The 22481-nt window shown below is 31.7% G+C and overlaps 1 protein-coding gene across 2 annotated transcripts in view; it reads right to left on the reverse strand.

Annotated features, from left to right (window-relative positions):
- The window catches only part of LOC118193045 (uncharacterized), a 39683-nt gene that overhangs the window by 14046 nt on the left and 3156 nt on the right, over window positions 1-22481 (reverse strand). The window contains exon 1 of one of the 2 annotated variants that reach the window (XM_035364084.2): window positions 606-742. The exons of the other annotated variant lie outside the window; for it this stretch is intronic. The gene's annotated coding sequence lies outside the window, so the exon portion shown is untranslated. Of the gene's footprint in view, window positions 1-605; window positions 743-22481 lie in introns of those variants that run through there. 2 annotated transcript variants of the gene reach the window in all.

Here is a 22481-nt window from a genome sequence, read left to right on the forward strand (position 1 = left end):
ACATTTTTTTCCGCTCTTTTTTTTAGCATTGGGAAAACATGTTACTAAACACTGTAGGAAATTAGCCAACCCTAGAATGGTACAAAAATAATAAAACTAAATAAATCTGCTGTAAGAAACGAGACTGTAATAACCAGTAATAATTCTAGCTATATTAAAATATCACAAATGCTAAAAGAATAAAACGAGAATAATATCAGCGGTTTTCAGGTAACCAAAATTTTAGTAAATATTACATTATCTGTCCTCATTGTATAAAGAGCTTACCATGATGAAAACGCGTACAACCATAGCATTCGACAGCTTGCAGTATAGCTAAACGACGAAGACTAATCCGGGAAACTAATTTTATATTTCTTAATATATGATTATAATTTGTTTCTAAGATTAAGGGCTTTCTCGAGAAAGTTCCTTCAGTTACATGGTATAAGTCTCACTTAGATGAAGTAGCAAATCAGTGATTTTTAGATGACAACATAATTTTTGTACTATTTTATTTAAATTTACTTAAGCATTTTTTTTTTGACGGGTAAATTCTTGGTACGATTTAAATAGTGATAGAAATATAAAGAAGTATTTTTTTTTCAAAAACATTTGGCACTTACGACTATTCCTCTTTCTGTCTATACAGTCTTTCGATGAAAATGTGTCTCTAGCTTTCCGTAGCCTCTGATCATCTGTTTGCATCGTTGTTTCCCAGTATTATGGACAGTGATCTTGTATCCGTAGTTTTTTCCCTGCAATCATAAATTTCTTTGACGCCAGGAAATTCATAATTAGCAGTCTGCAGTGAAACGTCTTAGGTCACCAGCATAATTATGGAACATAATTCATGTCTTGAGATGAATTTATGAAAATCAGTGAAAGAGTTTAATTAAGAACATGCATAAATTCTGAATGGATAAAAGGATACCCCATACAAGTAAAGAGCTCACTGCTCATTTTAGTGCAGAATTTATGGTAAATTTTAGCTTTCTTTCTTTCTTTTTTTTTTTTTAATAAAGCTTTAAATAAGCTAGAACCTCTTATGGTAAACACGGGTTACGGGATATCATCTCCGAAAAGAATCATTTCATGGCAATTCATATAGTACTTCAACATGATTTAATTATCAGTGTTTTATATAACGATAAAATGATAACTATAAAAATAATCTTTGATTGCTCATTCGATTTTATGTAATGATTTTAATTTTTTCGCGGAATTTAATGGTCACAAATGCGAAATTTCTGATCCTTAATATAACATTACACTGAATCTTTATAATGACATAATTAATTTTTCTTCCTTACATTAATAAACTGGGTTTTCCTTTTTCTTTGCAAATTCTAAATATTAATGGAAATGTTCACGAGAAAACTTGTGTAATTTTGAGATACATCAAGTAATAGGCTAATCTGAGCGCATGAAACCGAAATAGGCAAGATAAATCTTGTTTTACTACAACTGCTGCTTTCTACATGCAAGCATTTGGTGTATCAATATTCACAGCTTCATTTTATGAATTTCTTACATTGATAGAATTTCACTTACTTCGGAAGCATAAACTCGCTCTAAAGTCTCTGTTATCGTCGTGTCTGTAATTAACTACAAAGACTTGGAAAGGTTTTAAAATAACCATTTTATTTAACACAAACTTTGAATATAAATGCTTGTCTAGTTCTTAACAGAGCAAACACCATTTGTGGCGATGTATCTAAAGTAACAGTTAAATTTAAATTAAACTGTAGACTAGTAGTCAAAGACTACACAACTGAATTGAAAGTGAAGTTAGTTCAAAACTTTAACTGGCTTAACAATTTAAATGTAGGTAGCAAATAATGCAAAGCCGAATAATTACTAACTCATCAGAGATGGCGGAACATAAAGTAACGTGGGCTCGAAAGGCAAAAGCGTTCTTTATTTTTCAATCCCAAAACGTCATCTTAAATACTCTCTAACTCATTTACATTTATGGTGAAGAAACGGAATGGAGAAGTTATAGTAAAGGTTGAAATTATAAATAATTGGTTAATTTAAGTAATAACCTTAGATATTTGTAACTAGAACTCATACAATCAAGACGTTATCTTCTCTTTCGTGCGATAAAATTATATTTTGTAAATTTAATAATAATAAGATTCAGATCAGGGGTAGTCAATCTTTTTATGCCTACAGCCCACTTTAGTGCCTCTGATTTTAGTGGTAAAATTTTCTATCCATCCAACGGTTCCACACTAATGGTGATTTATAAATTAGGTAAGTAACTCTATAAGATTTATAAAGCAGAATTACAGCACGTTAAAGCGTATAATGATAATTACTTACCATGTACTTTATATCGGATTTTTAATATGTTTGGCAGAATAAATCTTTATAAAATGACTTACTATAGTTAAATCTCGCTTTTTGTTTAAACTTTGCATACTCAGAAATTACATTACTTAATTGAATTATTAGTGGGATCCCCGAGACTGATGCTGGGAAACTAAATAGTGAACATCCGGTACAATGTTTGTGAGGAACAAATGAAGGTCTTCCCTTTCGGAAATATTCAGCAGGTTTCTTTCTTTGGTCATAATATGATTAATAGCAGAAAATCCTGATTCTATAAGATATGAGGCACGGAAAGGTATCAATATACTTGTAGGTTTTTACTTTATTCTAACCAGTTAATTTTAGTTTGACTTAATTTTAGTTTGACCTGTTTTTCCTGACCTGTTTTTCCTGACTTCAGTTTTCTGCCTGAATGTAAATTTTGTATGACGCAGATGTAAATTTTAAACGTGTTCCAGAAGCAGTATTTAAACTGCGTTCAAAGTAGTAGTAGCGGACTTAGTTGCCGTGTTTATGTTGCGATTTAAGATTAGCTCTCTAGTTCGGTGTTCGACACCTTTCAGTTTATACTGAGGTTTCTCGGCTGTGTGCTGTCGATTTAGCGTTAGTAAGCTAATGAGCTAGTAATCAACTTATCTTAATTTACTAGTGAATTGTTACATTCTTATTTTCTGTTACGTAGCCACAAGTGGTGATGATTTGTGAGCACGAAGGGCATGTATCTCTTTTAATTTAGATATAAATATAAAGGTTATTTAAACCTTTCATCTGCAGTATTTATTCTTAAAGACATAGGGAGAATTCGCTGCTTAATCTTCGACATAAGTCTTAAGAGTGTATGTTCCCAAAGAATACACAAGACTCTATAAATTCAATACCATTTCCTACGTGTTTGAATATAAGACCGGCATATTTTTATTTTTCCTTAGTGTTCATATTCTTCAGAGTCGAATTTCTTCACCGTGACTAATTTCTAGCACTTCTTGACAAGTTGTATCAGCTTCTTTAATATTTACGGTAATAGAATTTTTTCATCCAGTCATACACCTTCAATTTCAAAATATCTTAAAATCGTTTTACCATGTCTACTTTAGAATCTGTGAATATCCTCTGGAGTTACATCATCTTTTATAGATGATAATTGAAGAAACTGACGAAATTCTACCTTCAATAGATTATGAAGAAGTAGCTGAAGTTTGTCAACAAATAATAGCCCAATACTTTGTTAGCTCCTTGAAGCTCCATATTGACATCGTTAAATCTCTTGAAAATATCTACCAAGTAAAAGGCATCATTCGTTACTGTTTTTAACTGTTGGCACAGAATGGTCTCATTATTATTTTCATAAAACTGTATGACACTGTCATGTAATGCAGCAATTCTAGCCAAAGGTATAGCCTTTGACAGCCACCACACTTTTGTTTGCAAAAGTAACTTAATCTTCATAATTGTTCTGGAAAAGCTGCCGAAACATTCTGTGATTCTTTTGCATTGGATTTGATCTTGTTACGGCTCAAATTATTATAGTTAGTGATGAATGGAGACTTGTACTTATATGTTATCCTACAAGATGCTGCCTGTGTACCACACAACGAATGCTTAAAACATTTGGCCCTTTCTGCTTTAAATAAGCAACAGATAAACGGTAGCGACCTACCATTGATGGTGCTTCATCAGTAGCGCATACAATATTATTCACAGGAATATTATTTTTTGTAAAGTATGTTCTCACAGTATTAAATATAGATAAACCTTTTGTATCTGTGATGAGATTTATTGCGAATAGTACTTCTTCTCCTAATATATTATTTTTTTAAAATCAAAATAGCAAACAAATGCCATCAATGAAGCATCATTATCTGCAATGGTAGCTTCGCCCAACTGTATGGAAAATTAAGAGTTTAGGCGAATACTTATAATTTTGTTTTAACATTAAATGCCATTTCATTAATTCGTCGCTTTATTGTGCTATCTCTTAGAAGCAGCGTTTTTAAAATTACGAGTATTATATTCTGATGCATTAATGTTGAGATATGTTCTTTTCACAGAGTATTATTACAGGTTCTCTTGTATTATAGCTTTTACCATTTTTTGCAATTAATTGTGAAATGCGATAACTGGCAATTAATCTACCTTCGTTCATTGTATGTTGTTTCTGAAATGATGCAACGATAGTTGAACAATTTTGAAACATTTTATGAATCATTTCCTGAAAATATTCAATGGCCTTGCCCTTGTCGTTTGGAGGCTTTGTAGAAAGTTGTTCTCGCAATCCACTTGGCTTCATTACTTTAATGGATAATATTTTATAGCACAATAAACACTCTGGATGTGGTTTATTTGCAACAGATTCTACGAAAACAATGTTTAGATACTTTGGGGAATAGCCAAGTGTATATTTCGTTTTTGGGACATAGCTCATTTCACAATATTTAGTTTCAAGCTGTAAAACGTGCTTCCTCTCAGAAATCTAAATACGCACGGACTTTAGTTTCAATTCCTTAACGATTTAGCTTCACTTACGTACTGCGAACAAAACTTACGCAGTTGAAGTCTGCGCTTCTGGAAGGCTGCGAGTTTTATCCGGTATGTGAGGCGTCCTTCTCATTTCCTGGTGAGGGTCAGTCAAGATCAGGCATTTCGGTCGCTGGATCACATCGCCGTTTGGTTGCTTCTCTAACGTCCACCTTAAAAGGTGGAACACCCACTAGTGGGCGGCAGGTACCCATTTGACTACCACTGCTCCAGGTATTGGAAAATTCCGGAAAATTGATTTTTTTTTCTTTTTCTCCCTTTATTTTATTTTATGTAAATGTATAACAACATATTTACTGAAGCTCACGTGAAAGAATATTTGTTCTTGTTGATCGTATTTTATTTCTAAACTAAAGATTATGCAATTTAAGAAATACAGTAAATCTCTGTCGAAAGCGTGGGTCACGTCATTAATACACTGTTAGCACGCAAAATCGCGTTTCGCAAGGTTACATTTCTGTCGAAATAAATGTGTTACGCTTAATTCAAATTAAAAAAGTATGCACAATTTAAACAAACCTAAATATTGTAATTCAAATTGGAAAAGGAAAAAAAAATGCTATTGGAAAGGCTTATTATTACTTTGTAGCGATCCTCCCTTTCATCTGTTAACTAAGTGTGGAGGAACCTAGTGAGCTACTAAGCGAATAATCGCTGAAGTCCAGAAACAGAAACTTAGAACTCAAGAAAAGGTAATAGATAACCTTTTATTGCTCACAATAAAATGTACAAATGGTCCCTTTCTCAGGACGTTCAACAAAGCCTCCATTTGGATCTAAATTCAAAAATGTAAGAAATAAGAACTTAACTAATGCTTGACTAATTAAAGAGATTTAGCCGAAACTAACACAATTTTTAACTAGTTGGCCTGTAATATTAAGGGGACATGGTACCATTTGAACGTTCTTTTTATTTAAGAACTTTCATCTTCTTTTTATGAATAATATTAAGTGGTTTTATAAGACAAAATAAATTTAAGCTGAAAAAATTTTGCCAGTAATTTTGTTTAATTTTTTTTATTTAAACAATTAAAAGTTTATTTTCCTTCCACAATTTTCAATATTTTCGACTTAAATTCTTTTATTGTATTTATTAGTGTTCTTAATAACTTTACGGATCGATTTTTCAGTTAATGAATTAGTTCTGAGAAAAAAATAAAAAGCAAATTTTTATATAGAAACTTTAAAAAAAAATGATTTCAAACACATATTCACTTCCAATAACTTTTCTTTTCACTATTTTTCAAAACCCATCCTTGTTTCTATTAAGTGTATAATTTTAAATAAGCAGTAAAATTATTAAATAATTAGTTACATATTTGTACAAGTTTTAGGAATTTACGTAAAAGGGTATATTGAAAAATTGCAAACTGAGAAAACGCAGTTTAAAGAATGTAAACTGTCTGAATGGTCATTAAATCATTTCAAATTTCTTAAAAATTTTATTACTGAATTTCAATGTATATATATATAAAATAAAACTTGGTATTGCTAAATTGATTAATATAAACATAAATTACAAGCTTTTGTTTAAAACCTTATCTGGCTAGAAATATTGCAAAAAAATCATGAAATGCAAGTAGAATTTTTGTTTACCTATTTTTTTTTGTTTGTTTTTTAAAACACGCTCAAAACAATTTTAATACATGAATTAATTATAATGTCTTTTCTCGAAGACACTTATAATCAATATTAATAATATTAATTTGTAGTTTTATTCATTTTTTCAAAAAGCAAAGTTTGAAATTTTAACAGATGTCTGTTAAAATTTCATATTCAAAACATTTTATTTAAAACCACTCAGCAGCTTACATGATTTCTTCTCTTATTTTAGGCATTTATTCTCGTACATAAATTGCATTTAAAATTAATTTAGGTGTATTTTAATTAATTAAAACATTGTTTGTTCCAGCACTATTTCATTTACAGTCAGAAATTTGATCACTTTCAATACACCACCTCTTTCTGTTCGTCTCTTATCTCAAATAATTTCAATTTTCGAATAAGCATAGCATAGAAGTTGATTGATAATGCACATAAAAATATTTGCTTAGCAAATATATATATATATATATTGAGCTCAGCAAATATATATATACATAAACTTCCCAGTTTAAAGGTGAAAATTTTTTTCGATTTTCACGTTGTATTTAAAGAAATCAGTTTATACACATAAATAGAGTTTATTAATAGTTGGAGTCATATTTAATTACATTCCTTTTCATTTACACTGATTTTTAGTAAGTTACTGAAAACAAATTAAGAAGTACAAAAGTGTAAGAAGTACAAACTTAAAATAACTGTTATAAACTAAGGATAAACCTTACAACTTCTTAAAAAAATAGGCACATGATACAATTATTTTTTTAGAAATTGGCGATTTTTGCTTAGGGTAATGACTGACACCACGCTTTGAAAGTTTCAAAAGTACTGAACACAGAGTTTTTTAATGCCTTTCATACAGTGCCCCTGTTCTTTTTCCATTTAGGCCAATTTCTGCTAACAATTCGTGTAATTTCTTGTAAGTCAAAGCTGTTTTATCTTCTTCACTATCGCTGATTTCATTGTAGGTTAGTTATACGTGATAATCCAATTTTTAATTTGTCATTTCTCGATCGTCATTCTCGATTAATTCTTTGATTTCCCTTTCTTCCATATCTGAAAATCCTTCGCCGCCAATTAATTGCGTTTGAAATTCGTGCAATTTCTGTGGCTTCATTTTCGGTCGATTAAAATTCCTTAAAATGTTTTACAATTTCTGGCCAAAACTGATGTTAACAAGCATTCAATGTTGATTAATTTGTACCCATGCGAGTTTCATCATTTCTGTACAGTGGCTTATATATAATTGCTTCCAAAGTGCCATTAGCATATCGTGAATTCCTTCGTCTCGTGCTTCATTTGAACAAGTGAAAACATGCCTTACATAATAGCCTTTGAATGTTTTTGTGTTCTCATGATTCTCTGGTTGAATTAAGAAAGGTATTAGATGGGAAAAATAAAACATTTACATTTGGATGCAATGTTATGATGCCGACGATCCACGGTAATGCGGCTAAATGATAATTAATATAATAATTAAGTAATGATAAATAAGATAATAATGAAGTTACAATTAAAATAACGTGTATGCGCAAAATCGTATTCCAAAATCCGCGTTCTGCAAGAGTACAATAGTGTTACGGATTTTGTATTTATTTACCTACTTATAGTAAAATTTTTAATTAAAATTGTTTCATATTTCCGTGCGATGCAGCACGAGACTTATTTGAAGATAAAGCTACGCCGAAAAAATTAAAATACAGGAGCACGCGTATTTAACATTTCAATAAATACATATCTCGTAACTGTACTCTTTTGCTATCCAGAAAAATCGAAAAAATATCAGAATATTCTCGTGCGGGATTAAAAAGCTTATAAAAGCTGGAGGAAAACATCTCAGTTTAGTTGTTTAGTAGTTGTTTGCTTAGTTCTTGTTGTTGATTTTCGCGAATTCGCGGTGAGATCAGATTAGCTTCCTCTGTTTTGAATTGAGTTCTATTTAGCGTGTTAGTAGTTTAAAATATAACTACTGTGAGATATTGCGATATTGTACGAATTTCTCTGAGGATTTTGTCTTATTTCTTGGGATAAGAATAAATTTTATTAACTTTCTATCGACTTGTGCATTCGATCCATTACGAACCCTTAGGCACGCAATAATATTTTTAGCTCCGTGAAACAAAAGATAAAATACATTTTTTGATCAAATTATATATTAAAATTATTTTTTTATTATTCCAAACTCCTTTCACTTAAAATTTGTTTTACATAAGTACGCTTTAAAAATAAGCCCATAATTTTGTTTTTATTTTTAGTGCTCCAAAGGTAAGCAAAAAATTATTTTTTATTCTTATAAAACTAAATATATAACTTATTTGCGTTTGGGTTCAATTAAAAGTAAACTAAAGCACTTTATTTCATTGGCGTAAAATAATATAATCATAAATTTAACAACGGAATATTTTGTATGAAAGCTTTTCGCTTCTTAATTTTATGCTTTGAATATTGAACTTAAACAAATTAATTAGATGAACTTTTCTTAATCCAGGTAAAAGAACAAGCGATATTGAAATCTGAATTATTAGCATTCTACCACACAGCCTGCTATTTATCTTAGCTTTTTTCATCAAATGATATATAATATTACGCATTACATATTTTCCCAACATCTGTAAAGCGTAATATGTTATCATTTGTCCCATGCAGTGCACAATGCTACGTAAATTTACAGGAAAAAAAAAAAAAAAAAAAAAAAAAAAAAAAAAAAAAAAAGAAAGATTGCTTTTTCTGATTAATTTTAGCTTATTTTGCATTGGATCAAAGCTTTAGAATATTGCATCTGGCAACATAAAACGTGATGGTAAATAAAATTGAAAAAAATTATGTGTTTTGTTTAAATAAAATTATGCATTTATGTAGATTTCTGTGCACTTGAAAGATTAAGAATTATTGAAATTTCCAGTTTTTTTGGGGGGAAGACATTTTTACGTTGCATTTTCCTTGAAATTTCTTCTTTCCTTCTGATTGCAGAAGTGCTTTGTTTCTTTTTTCCATTTTCCCCCCTTTACCTAGCACGAACGAAATGGTTGCTGTTGTTTTCACCACATTCTAATTTACCTTTTCCACACAATAACTATTATTGGAGATTAAAATTTCCTTTGTAATTTGGCCCATTATAAAGCTTTATCTGAAGTTTGAAATAATAGGCTAATTTTTTATTTAGTCTGCCTTTACTGCTATTGTTTCCAATTCAATACGCTCCGGAAATATGCAGGTTAAGACAGACAATATAGAAGTAGGGAACTAGCTGATAAGCATGGGAGAAGAAACACGTCTTGCTGCAGAATTGTATTTCATATCTTACGGTTTCTGACAGTACTGATTAATTTAACAGCGTAAGCAACACCGCTGTCTTTTTGTATTGGTAAGTAAAGTTTAATATCAGTTTCGTATTTATAATCTTAGCATTTTTATTGTGTATTCTCTCCAAAATTTACAATTAGCAAATTAAAAATACTTCATTTCGCATACTTATGATACGAAAATGTGCTTGTTGAAAATGTTATCGAGAAGTATAGCTGAATTACTTTTTAAAATTATTCACTTTATTGAACTAATGAATTTTTAATGAATTTGTAGGGTTTTCTTTAGTTCATTTAACCAATTATTCAAATCTTTGTTATGTTTCCTGAACTCCTCAACTTCCCCTCGCAATTCTTCGCCAGGATATAAATTTAAAATTAAGTGAAGTGAGTATTTAAGCCTTTGAACACTGAATTATTTGAAGATTTTTATGCCCATGGGACGGATTTAATTTGTCGCTATATGGATTAATATGTAAAAGTAATTCATTTTATTTGGAATATAATTATATTTGTGATATAAATATATTTTTGAAACAGCATTTAATTACAAAATATAAATAAATATATAAATGAAACAAAATAGAAATATTTATATAGAACAAGAACCAACTTGAGGTCTAATAATTTTGTACCGTGTGGTATTTTTCAAAACATGTCGGTAAATGCAAAGGTACCTGGCATTGCTTGCATTGTCAAGTGGTTTGTTTTCTCATTTTATGTTTATAACACATACTACACCGTTTTGTAGGGTGTTTTTTTTTAAATTCAGATGACGAGACAGACTCGTCCACCGTACCTTCGCCTAAGTAAACAGATGACGAGTCTCACTCGTCAAATGTACCCAAAGGGATAAACGGATGAATCTTGGAGTTTATTCAGAGTGTGTTTTTTCTAGCCAATGGACGTTACGATTCTGACCTTGCTGTTATGCGGAGTTGCTGATACGCCTTTTCGAGCATTTAATAGTTATCACGCCCGGTAGGTTGTCGAATCGACCTAGTTAACCTTAACTTAAAATACTAGTCCAGCATTTCTCTTTTTTTTTTAGACTTGTGTTACGATTCTTAAGTTCCACTAAAAGTTGTTGGTGTTATTGTAAAGCAAGAAGTACGCTCTTTTCTATTCATAGTTGAGTATAATAAAAGCTTATTTTAAAATAATTATTCACAGCTCCCAGCATCAATCAAAGATGCCACTGTGAGATAAAGTAATAGAATGAAACCTAAAAACTATAAAATATTATTTTACTATTCACAGCTAGTTACATACTAACACAAGTTTCATTCCTGCGGTTAACAGCTGGGAGAAATTGAAGCAAGTTTACCCCTACGGCCTTTGGATTTTAATCTATACTTGCTGCAGCTCTCTCTTTGGTCATATTTCGTTGTAGATTTCAACGCATATGTAATTTCTTGTTACCATTGTTCAAAAGATTTTTGAAAGCCTATTTCCTAAATTTTCATTATTTATTTCTGTCAGATAGTAACGAAACAAAAATTTGCAATGTCTATTTTTTAATTATTCAAAAAGTCTAAGTCACGAAGTCCGTGCATTAACCAAATGTATCTAAAATGCATGTTCATTTCTAAGTTTATCTGTCGATATTAATCAGGCTATTATGTAGAAAGTGTCGTGTCATTTTGGTTCGAATTTTACCGGAGGAAAAGTTCTGAACCCGCATCTATGTCATCATTACTAATTACTATGCTTTTTCAGTTTTAAGCATATTTTTATACTTTCGTTCTATTCCAAATACTAATAGTGTATTTTAATATTTAGGCGACGTAAGAAGCAGTTTTAGTATTCGCATTGGAAGATGCAGTTGTTTGTTAATAACATTTATTCGGATAAGTTATAAGGTAATTTTTCTCTTCTTTCCACATTCCTTCGTAGTGTGACGGTAACACAATCGGCGCGTATTTGAGAGGTCCAGGTTCGGGTTCCGGCGACGGCATTGTTCATTTTTCACGTCTTCTGCTTCAAAATAATCTAATGACTCTACAAAGCACATGATGTCAAATTATCAAAGAAAACGAAGAGTTAAAATCTTTAAATTTAATTAAAAATTTCTTCATCTTGTTATCCTTTTAATTTTTTTTCTTTAACTTGTTGTTTTCCCAAAGTTATCGTAACTCATAATTTCATGCAATGAATCATAAATTTCTTTGATCTGATTTGTAGGAATCAAACTGCTTCAGTTTTACTTCTGTTATTAGTATCTAATGGCATTTGATGGTTCTCAAAAGAATTATTGAAATCGTTGGAGAACCAAAGAATGGTAGTCTTTCCACCGAGTTTTGTTGCATAGTTTATTATAAAGTTTAATGTATGAACAGCCCACAGAATTAAAATGCCTCAAGAATTGCATTTCAGTGAAATCTTTAAAAGTAACTGCCTCTTTTCACATATATCCTTAACTTCTCATACCGGTAAACAGACTAGCACATTTTTTTCATATGTTAAATTACCGTTTCAAATCAATAACAACTTACAGAAAATCAACTTGCAATCTAGGATCCTAGGTTCTTTCAAGCAGATTCCCGTGCCTTTTTATTGATACCAAGGAATTATAAGATAATTTTGGGGGCCTGTAAAGCTTCAAGTCTTGCAGGGCTAGGAGTAAACAGGCTGTGCTTTTAAAACCTCCAGAAAGTTTTACACTAATTTCGGTTGCTCCATAAACACATTTTCAAGACCAGATACAGGAATATAAGTTTTTTGTACTTCTTTATGAACAGCTTAGAAGCATTTATTAAACTGTAACTGCTCGTTTATTTATTTTTTAACTCTCTGTGAGGCTATTAATGTTGAGTCGTTTAGACATATTCATAGCAGCAAGCAAATGAGACCGCTTTCTTCAACTTGTGGAAAATGAAAATATGATAAATCACGTTCTTGCGTGTTCTGTATCGTCGATATAGATTTCGATTTGTAATGCAAGAAAATCTAATTATCTGTCAAGAAGATAGAATCCGGCGCAAAATTATAATGCGTAACAAGAATATTATTTTAATCCCTTAAACTATATTTACGTAAAAAGAATTACACTAAATACGATATAAGAACAACTACTACAATAAATACTATAAATTTTCGTTGAAAACAAATTTTAATATTTTTTATTATTTATATTATGGAATGGGATTAAGATTAAATTTGAAATAAAACAAATCTCTATAGAGACATTAGTAATTTTTTGGAAGCAAGAGAGAGGAAAAATTAACAGAGCGTTCGCCGGGAATCGAACCGCGAACCTCTGGAATACCGGCCCAGTGTGCAGACCACTACACCACGAAGGAATGCCAAGAAGGTGGGAGAAACACCTTATATACTCCCCCTTTTAAAGGGCGACTGGGGTATTTAGGGGACCCAATCGCCAAATTAGTTAGGGCGCCACTTGTAGAGTCATTAGGTAATTTTCGAAGCAGGAAAGATGAAAAATATGCAACGTCTTTGCCGGAAATCGAACCATGGGCCTCTCAAATACGCACTGAGCGTGCAGACCACCACACCACGAAAGCATGCCAAGAAGTTGGGAGAAATACCTTATATCACTCTTTGAGGCTTTAACGATTTAAATATGTAAATATTTTATAACTGTCGCGCATTTGGTTTCGCTCACATCAAGAGCTCAGTCAAAGAACTTGAAGTAATATTTAATAGCCTTTAAATCAATAAAAGATAATTATAGCTTATTTTACAAAACTAAGTTAACAAAATTTAATTGTTCGTTGTTTGCTATAATAAAGCGGCCAGTGCATCAGTATAATTATAGGTTTCTACAAGCATTTTATCGCAACAGGTACTAACACTGTGCTATCGTAGTCTTTATTCGTAACGGACAGTGTTTCGTCCTGAACACTTTAAAGACTATAAAAGACAGCCTTAAAAGCCGTTCAGATTGGGCCAACTTAACAACTTAGCCAACCTATCTCCAAAACCAGTTTTTCCTCATAGAGCAGAGAGTTGAAAAATTTGACCTGCACGTATAGCGGAACTAGTCGACACGTGGAACTGACTCCGTTAGCTCGGATAAACCTGAGTCTGAATGGTCCTTTATACTCAAAAGATCACAGATACCGAAACTGCTGATATCGGGATGTTGTTGTCCCCCCCCCTATGGTATGGAGTAGCAAGTGCAGTTCCTCCCTCAAATGCATTGTGTCAGTTTATTGCAAACAGCTTGTCCTAAAAGGATTTATTTGTGGATTCTTATCTTTATGTTGCGGGTGACATTTGAATTCTTCACAACTCTTTGTGCGTTAATGACGGGGAGGGGAGGAAATTGCTGTGAGTCTCCAAAGACAAATATCTGTTACCCCACATCTGAGCTCAGATTCATATCGCTGATAAAAAAATGGAAGTTTGTAATCGTATAGTGTCTTTGTGGAAATAAAGATACTCTTTAGAGTTTGACGGAGGGAAAAAAAAGGAGACGGATGAAAAACCTTTAAAATCTATCTTTGGGATATTTTTCCTTGAGATTACGGTAGAGCTGAGAAAAATATAACTTTCATCATAAGTGGTGAAAGGTCTTTGGCCGACAGCAGACCATTTTATCCAAGATTATTAGCGGAACTCTTCCAAAAATTATGTGCCAGATATGATTACATTCAGTAATAACTATAAAAACCTTAATTTCGGAAAAGCAAAATCGGATTATTTGAAAATAAGTACACTGCTAAAAAAAAAAAAAAAAGTTCTATATCTCCCGTTCTACTGGGCCGATTGACAAAATTTAAATTGCATTCTTCATGTCTCAAAAGCGCGACTTAGGATATATATATTATATTTATATATAGCACTATTCTAACATAGGTATTTTGACACAAAATCGGACTTTTCTGAAATAACCTACCAATTGTTTTACATATTTCGATTCTATGACTCAAATTACGCCTAAATATGAAATTTTGTAAAATTTGGAGCGAAATTTACGGAGAAATTCACAAATTTATGTTGGCACTTTTTTTTTCAGTTTGCGCCAAGAATAGTTCACTTGGCGAACTTCTTAATGCATGGCAACCTAGTTTCCTTTCCCGTAAAAAGAAAAAAAGTCACAATCGTTCCTTTTTTCCAAATAATATGCTTTATATTATATTTTTAATTATAACTGTTATTATAAGTAATTTTTTCTTTTTCTAATTCCATTTTAATTGTTTAATTTGCATGGTTTTTTTCGAATAACTGTTTTAAAAATTTCTATTTACCTATTCGAACTGAGTAAATAAAGGTGCAGCGTTTATTTTTTTTCAGATAGTTTTCTTTATATATATTTTCTGTCATAGTTATTATTTAGAGTAATTTTTAAATTTTTATACTTTTATTTTAATTATTTGTGTTGCATTGTCTCTTCAGATAATTCTTTTAAAATTTTCTATTTATTCCTTCGCACTGAGCATTTTAAATATATTTATTAATATAAATTTTCCAGAATTTTATTTTATTTATTGAATAGCGTTTCTTTCGGAAGAATACTTTGTAACCCAGACTACGATGCGTTTGAAAACTCCATATATTAAAAGAGAAAATACAGTAAAGCACAGTTAACACGCCTTTCAATGTTCCGTTCAGAAAAGATATATATATAAATAAGAAAGATGTATAACCGACATTTTAACTTAGGATGACTTGCATACACTGCTTTAAACAGTTTTATCATTGTGCCCATTGCTTTACACAATTTTATCCTACATTTGGTTTCTTAAAATGTTATTCATATTTTAGTCAAATATTTTATTTTTGAAATCGCAAGAATCAAATATCATAAGATTAAAAGGTTTTAAATTAAAAAAAAATACAAATAATAAATTTTACGCAAAAATTAATTATTCTTCTCTTTTTCTTCAGGCATTCTACTTTATTCTTGCTCTTTTTCTTTAGGCATTCTGCAAGTATATTTAAAAGTATTCAACTTTTCGAAATATCTTGGTATATCTGACAATCATTTTAAATAAAGTTATCGCCTTCCATTTCATACAGGCCCACAAAAATACAGTGTGAATATTTACAATATTCACACTGTAAAAAATTCTGTTGAAGTCATTGATATACTTGAAAATATTTCTCCACTTCGTTCCATTATGGTTTCATTTGATGTGAAATCACTGTTTACTAATGTTCCGGTCGAAGGAGCCCTAAATTGTCTTGAAACTAGGCTTCAGGAATTTCACTTCACACATACTGAAATTAATGAGTTGGTTTCGCTTACTAAAGTCTCTCTCAGTCAAACCCACTTTGTTTTCCAAAATGCATATTTTCGTCAAGTTGAAGGTTTGGCTATGGGTAATCCTCTCTGTCCGGTACTTGCTGACATTTATATGCACTATTTTGAGATGAAATTATTTGATAAACTATCTTTTCGTCTTTGGATTCGGTATGTTGACGACACTTTCGCACTTTTTGACGGTTATAAAGAGGATTTATAAAGAGGTTATAAAGAGGATTATTCACTCTTGAAATTAAATCCAACAATTCCCTCCCCTTTCTCGATATTCTTATAATCCGCAATGAAACTGATTTTAGCACTACTGTGTACCGTACACCCTTTGCAGTTTGTTTACCACCCCATGCCAAGTCATGCCACCCTGTTTAAACAAACAAACAAAAAAAAAAAAAAAAAAGGCTTCTTTTTTACTATTATGTATTCCGCGCGCTTAAAGTTTGTTCCTCTGAATCTTTGCTTAATTATTTGAGAATGAACTTAATTATTTGAGAGCAGTTGCGATTGACCGTGGATTTTCTCCCATGATTATTGATAAAGCCGTTAAAAAATTTTCACATTCCCATCAAAGAAGACATTCCACTGTTAGAAATAATATTAATGACCTTGTCGTGCTTCCATTTTATCCTTCTGTTAGCTATAAAATTGCACGGATACTCCAGAAATTCAATTTTCAAGTCGGTTTCTCCTCTATTAATAAAATTCACCCTTCGATTCTAAAAGATTGCGTTTCTGTCTTGAATTCTTGGGGAATTTATAGTATATCGTGTCAGTGTGGTTTAAGATATATTGGCCAAACAAAAAGAGCGTTGAAGTTTCGCATCAAGGAACATGAATCTTATATCAGAAAATGCGAAATTAACAAGTCTTCAATAGCGTATCATAGTTGGACATTTAACCATAATTTTGACTTTCGGTCTGCAAAAATTATCCAAAAGGCTTCTTCCATAGGTGAATTAGATTTTCTTGAGGATTTTCATATTCACAAAGATTTAGCAGGTTTAGTTAATGATTTGAAGTCCAATCCAGTCCTTTCTAATGCCTTTAAAATTCTACTAGCTTAATTCAGTTATTTTTGCCGATAGATGGCGTTAGCTCCTCACGTTTGGTACTACCAGAGGGTATAAAAATCCGTTCAGTGGTTGCTTTCCATTATTCGAAGTTCAGATTTTGAGCGTGAAGGTGCATTTGCCCCTCGCTCTCTATTTTTAACTTCGTTAATTTTTCTTGTCCTTTGAGTTACATGTTTGATCAGATAGCCTGGCTCAGTAAAAGTAGGCGGCCAGTGTAACTCTGATCAAAAATCCGGTTATAACCACGTGCAGTGCTGATAAGGACCACGTGTTTCTGAGACTCCTTCCTCCTTTATTTTTCTTCTTTCTCGGTATTTCTTTCTCCTGATGAGGAGGGACCTTGAGCTGCCCTCGAAATCGATTGAGTGTTTCTATATACTTACGCTAAATACAAGGTTATTTTTACGATTTTGATTCTCAGTTGATGGTATTTGCTGGTGTATACGTCCAAGTGTTTTTTCTTTGAACACCTAAATTCTTTGAAGTATCCTAAAAATATATTCAAAAGCGTCCAACTTTTTGAAACATCTTGGTATGCCTGACAGCCAAATTTCCCTGCAAATTTTTGCTTACTTTTCTCCCTAATTTTTTTCTTTCCTTCTACAGTTATTTTCAGTACTCACACAAGAAAATTAAGATTTTTCGATTGCTAGACTTCCATAAATTTTGCATTCTTGTCAATTTTTTAAAGTATCAATTACATGAATTGCGTTTCAGCTGAAGACACCTTTTCATTTTCTAGTCATTTTAACTATAAATAAAGTTTAAAGCGAAGTCCAAAGGATAAATATTTTAATTAAAAATTTTTTGCTAAATGACAAAGAAATAAAACAATCCAGCAGGGTTTATTCTGCACCACCGAGAAACCCGATTCTTATACCGGCTGAAACAATCTAAATCATATTAAAGATCATGCTTTTTTTATGCAATGTATAACGCGAAAGAAAAATTAGCTTCTTAAAACATTCTTTCTAAGAAGATTAATATAAAAGATTATATTTTTATATATATTTTTAAAGCTGGAACTTGAACCAAACTGTCAAACTTTTAAAGTTTAATTTACATGGTGGTTATAATAAAAGTTCCACTTTGAAATGGTCATAAAAAGTAAACTACCGGACCAAATGTTATCAAACTTGGGAATCGTGTAAAGGAGGTTATGGGAATTTATTTTCCGCGGGAAAAAAAGAGTTCAAAAACTCACCATCAGGGGAAAAATGGCGCTGTATGCAATATTGTAAAATGAAATAAGACATGAAAACATCTGTTTAAAATGTGTTTAATAGTTTCCGAAACGTCTTACAAAGCATTTTCAATGTAACGTCCAGCATTTTCTGAAAGCAAGTTAAATCCTGTTACTGCATTCTCAACAGCAGCTCTTAACATATCGGAAGAAATGTTACGGACATGTCAGTGTATCACATTTTTCATTTTTGCCAAATTGTTTAGATTATCACCATAAACAGTGCTTTTGAGATAACCCCATAGCCAAAAGTCACAGAGGTTGAGGTCTGGTGGGAAGAGGGGAAGTGTTGGCTTATAAGACGTTCATTCGTGAAATGTTGCCTAAGTAACTGTGCGACACACGTGAGGTGGGGCCCAGCCCTGCATAAAAAATCGTAGTATCTAAAATGCCACGTTACTGCAGTTCATGTATCACGAAACATTTTAACATTGACTCTAAGTGAGCTGCAATCACAGTGGTCCAGCTGTTGACTGCTCTTCAGAGAAAAATGGTTCAGTTATAAAACTAGCTGTCATTCAATACCAAACGGTGTGGAATGACTGCTGTGCAATCGAATGCATTAGGAGAATGCAATAGAACTAGATAGATAACATGAGGGATTTCTTTGGCCCAAGTCGATTAAATGTGTTTTGAATCAGTATCTTCATGTTTTAGTACCGAATTCAGGCTTAAAAAATTACAAATTAGCGATCTGTAAGAAAACGATTTCCAGATTGTTCGCATTTGTGCGAGTGATTTGCGATCTCACATTTTCTAATCGCTAATTCGTGGTTTTCACGGACGAATTTCTCACTTACACGGATGGCGCACTCGACTTTTATCGAATTTATCGCTTTTAAATGGTAATTTGCCTACTTCAAAGTTTCTTAAGGGTATACAACATATTAAACCCGTGTAACAAAAGGTTAAGTTAGATTCCGACCCATATTTCGTTTAACAATATTGCATACAGCACCATTTTACCCCTTGTGATGAGGTTCCGAACTTCCTTTTTTTCGCGGAAAATAAATTCCCATGACCTCTTTTACACGTTTACCAAGTTTGATAACATTTGATCCAGTAGTTTTCCTTTTATGACCGTTTCAATGATGAACTTTAATTATAACCACCCTGTATATTATTAAATTTTAATTTGAAGCTATGCGTTATATGTATACCATGTGTAAAATTTTCGCTTTTATGGAAAAATAAAGAATCGAATAGGAAAAATAAAGAATCGATTAGGATAATGGACCAAAACTGAAAATATTTTTCCTCCTTCCGAAAAAAAAATATTGAAACTTCGACCTTGAGTTTATTGGTTTATCGAAATACTTAATTTGACTTTAACGAAACGTGTAAAACTTTAACGAATTTTTGATTTACAAACTCAATGCTTTAAAAGCGAGAAATGGCAACGTTATATAGAAAAAAAAATACTTTTATCTCCAGCTCGCGAGACTGTGTATATCGGAAATTCTAAAGATATACTTAATTTAACATTATTTTGCGATATTGCTCTTGAACTGAATTTTATGGTTTTAGTGCAAAGAACATGATATTTAATAAATAAAGGTAACACTCAAAACGTTAAAAAAACGCCCCTTTGGACGTAATTTAAAATCTGAAAAGTTCCTAAGTCCTAGTTCTGATAACAATTCCGTCAAAAATTCAGAATTAAGCTGAAGTTTAGTGTATATTCACTGTATGTTAATAAAGTAATCAGAGTGTTATAAAAATAGATTATAGAATTTACGCTGATGCAACTTTTTGTCTGACTGCACAACATGTAATGGAAGAGAAGACTTGTAGAGATCTGTTTTTGACATGCCTCTAAAAGTAGATGTCATACTCCTTTTGTCTCTTCAATGTCAAAAAACGTTCCTTTGAGAGGCAACTTTAGTTTTTGGGAAAGAAAAAAGAAATCACAAGAAGACAAATTTGAAGAACATGCAGGACTATTGAGTACACATACTTATTTTCGGAACACAAGCGGTTCTCCGACTGGTTATTGAATAATGAAAAGATGCTTTGTCATACAATACAAAACATTTGGAATACGTTTTCTGACTGAAAACGTAAGATTAAAAGTCATCTACTTAATTCACAGCCATTTACAGTCAACTATTCGGGCAATTGCAGAATCGTTTTGATCCTGAGCTTGTAAGACAAACCTAATATCAGTGGATTTAAACACTTCTTTAATCTTCCGAGAACGTTCCTTCTTTAGCTCATATTCCAAGAATATTAAGTGAATACAATTATTGCAAAAGAAATTGAATATTCATTTGCACTACGGCTTGATAGTTTTCTAACGAGTTAACAAAACTTAAATTCTGCTTTTTGTGTCTAAGAATACAACAATATTTTAAATATTTACAAATAAAATATTAGATTGGAGATTTTAAGCCCACCAGCGGCCGAGCGGTAAAGTCGCTGAACACTGGTAGTTCGGTCCGAGGTTCGAATCCCGCGAACGGGCTGGCTGCATAACGTGTATACGAGCCAGTTTCCCTTAGAAAATCCTCCACGAAGGCATCCCACCTCTTAGGCAGATAGCCCTCAAGGCTTTGCCATAATCACACACACACACAGATTGGAAATTTAATTGGAGCCTCATCGGTTGCCTAGCATTTGAAGATTGTTAAATACTAATTGTTTGTAGCGAAGTCTAACACAGGTTTACATGGTTGGTTTTCGTAGTTGTTTAGGTTCTCTTTACAAAGGTTCTCTATGAAAGCATCTTAATCAAATAGCTCCCATGTTCTTTCTATGTTCAAATAACCAACTAACCTAGTTTAAGCGCGATTTCCAAGTGAAGTTACTAGCAAAACCCGAATATTCATTAAAAATCATGAAGCTTGCCAATCGGGAGTAACATGAAAGATACGGCGCCAATAATTGAATTGCTGTTATGGTACGTTGTTTCTAAACTTAGATGGTCATTCCTTAATTAAATATAATTGATTTGTAACATCTACTAGAGCTGACGGTAAGAATTGAAGTGTAAATAAATAATATCGTGTTCAATCTTGATTAATATAAAATTAAAAATATTTGCATAGAAACATATTTGCATTCAGACAGAAAGTTTTTTGAAATAATTGCAATTACTTTATAAGAAGAATTTATTAATAACCGTAATAATTACTTATTATATTACTGATGAAGGATTCAGTTCTTGACAATTACATTCTAAATTAGAATTTTAAGGATATAATGAAAATACGCTACGCACAAAAATACATTTTAGGATAAAATATGAGTTGATTTTTAGTCCAAAGGGGCTTTGTCCCTGAAGGACTATTGTTTTCGTTTTGCGATTTTGCGTCGGACTCATAAACGTCGGTTCACTTTTCAAACTGTTGCCACAAAATGTTAGAGTCCTGCATTATATTTGAAGAAATTAAATAATGAAAAATCTGCATAAATGATTGTCTATTTCTCGCATTGTGATAAAACAATGGTACATAGAGCCATCGAATTTTGAATGACGAAATCCTACTGCAAATATGGGCATCTGAAATCCCAAATTTGGAATTTGTTTTATTATAGATTTTATATTTTGTAAAACTTTAACGAATTTTTGATTTACAAACTCAATGCTTTAAAAGCGAGAAATGGCAACGTTATATAGAAAAAAAATACTTTTATCTCCAGCTCGCGAGACTGTGTATATCGGAAATTCTAAAGATATACTTAATTTAACATTATTTTGCGATATTGCTCTTGAACTGAATTTTATGGTTTAAGTGCAAAGAACATGATATTTAATAAATAAAGGTAACACTCAAAACGTTAAAAAAAACGCCCCTTTGGACGTAATTTAAAATCTGAAACATTTCAGATTTTTTTTTATTATTTTTTTATTTTTTAAAACTTCTTAAATTCATTTAATAAACATCGTATCCTCGTTGTTAATTGAATCCAGAATGTTGGGTGTCGTTTATATAATTATTCTTACTTGTCCACAGAACCTTCTGACTTATCCAGCCATTAAGTAGATGTATATCATTTCTACATAACCATTGAACTTCTATTAATTCAGTCTCTAGATGATTGTATGTTTATATCATAATTTGACTTTTATAAAAATGATTATTCTAAATCTTATGTTTCTATAAAAATATACTGTGCTTTAAAAATATGGATGATAGTATCAGCCGCTCTTTCAGCCACTTCATAAGCAACAGTTTCTTTAAA

Source organism: Stegodyphus dumicola, chromosome 3, assembly GCF_044657685.1.
Source record: "Stegodyphus dumicola isolate Sdum_Otavi_A_Nest chromosome 3, ASM4465768v1".
NCBI classification, from domain to species: Eukaryota; Metazoa; Arthropoda; class Arachnida; order Araneae; family Eresidae; genus Stegodyphus; species Stegodyphus dumicola.